Source organism: Mandrillus leucophaeus, unplaced genomic scaffold (genome assembly GCF_000951045.1).
Source record: "Mandrillus leucophaeus isolate KB7577 unplaced genomic scaffold, Mleu.le_1.0 Scaffold338, whole genome shotgun sequence".
In the NCBI taxonomy this organism is placed as follows: Eukaryota; Metazoa; Chordata; class Mammalia; order Primates; family Cercopithecidae; genus Mandrillus; species Mandrillus leucophaeus.
The window spans coordinates 336833-338457 of NW_012103565.1; the positions used below are offsets into that span (position 1 = coordinate 336833).

The window sequence follows — 1625 nt, forward strand, 5'->3', positions numbered from 1 at the left end:
AAACTGGAGTGCAGTGGCGTGAACATGGTTCACTGCATCTTCGAACTCCTGGGCTCAAGTGATCCTCCCACCTCAGTCTCTCAAAGTGCTGGGATTATAGGTGTGAGCCATTGGGCATGGCTGCTTTTTGGTTGGTTTGTTTGTTTATTTTGAAACAGAATCTCCCTCTGCCACCCAGACTGGAGTGCAGTGGCACAATCATGGCTCACTGCAACCTCTGCCTCCTGGGTTCAAGCGATTCTCATGCCTCAGCCTCCTGGTTAGCTAGGAACACAGGCATGAGCCACCATGCCCAGCGAAGTTTTTGTCTTTTTAGTAGAGGTGGGGTTTTGCTGTGTTGGCCAGGCTGGTCGTGAACTCCTGACCTCATGTGATCTGCCTGCCTTGGCTTCCCAAAGTGCTAGGATTACAGGTGTGAGCCACCACGTATGGCCTGCTTTTTGTTTTTTATGGTGGTACAATATGCATAACATAAAATGTGCCATTTTAGCCAATTCTAAGTGTACAATTCAGTGGTGTTAATTACATTCATAATATTGTGCAACTATCACTGCTATCTATTTCCAAAACTTTTTATCATCCCAAACAGAAACTCTGTACCTGTTAAACAATAACTCCCACTTCCACCACTGCAGCCCCTGGCAGCCTCTAATCTCAAATCTGGTAGCCCCGGTAGCTGCTCAAATCTTTGTGTGAATTTGCCTATTCTAAGTATTTCATATGAGGAGAATCATACAATATTTGTCCTTTTATGTCTGACTTCTTTCACTTACATAATGTTTTTAAGTTCTTCTGTGTGTCAAAACTTCATTCCTTTTTATTGCTGTGCTGAATAACATTTAGATTACTATTTAGATCTTAACATTTTTCTGTTCAATGCCTTGTAGTGCCTCCTTGTTATCCCAAGAATCAATTTTCAGGCCGGCATTCGGGGTCCTGTTCATCCTGTCTAGCCCTGGGCAACTGTGACATTCTTTTACACTGAAGCTTCTCTAAAGCTGTGGATATTAACAACAGATCCATGTTTCAGTGTTGTCACACCCCCCTTCGCAAATCGTATACTATTGATTTTTTTCTTCAGTATTTCAGTTAACCTTTCTTTTTCTCCTTCTCTCCTTCTCTCTCTCTCTCTCTCTCTCTCTCTCTCTCTCTCTCTGTTGCGCAGGCTGGAGGGCAGTGGCATCAACACCACTCACTGCAAACTGACCTCTTGGGCTCAAGGGATCCTCCCACCTCAGCCTCTTGAGTAGCTGGAACTACAGGTGCATGCCACCATGCCTGGATAATTTTTTAATTTTTTTATAGGAATGAGGTCTCACTGTGTTGCCCAGGCTGGTGTTGAACTCTTGGGCTTAAGTGATCCTCTCACCTTGGCCTCCCAAAGTGCTGGAATTTACAGGTGTGAGCCACTTCGCCTGGCCTAACCTTCCAATTCAAAAAGGAAAAGATGTTGTACTGACAACAAATTGCTCTCTTCATGCAATGCACTAGTAATTAAACTTGTAAATTTTTTGAATGAACCATAAGTTCTAAATAAATAACTATATCCCATCATTATGTTGCTACAAATGGAATACAGACCTCTATACTTTTTTTTCTTTTCATTGTAATGTCTGTTTTTTTTT

The 1625-nt window shown here is 42.5% G+C and overlaps 1 protein-coding gene across 1 annotated transcript in view; it reads left to right on the top strand.

Moving 5' to 3' along the window:
* NEK3 (NIMA-related kinase 3) overlaps nucleotides 1-1625 on the top strand; it is a 39648-nt gene that overhangs the window by 23352 nt on the left and 14671 nt on the right. The window lies entirely within an intron of this gene.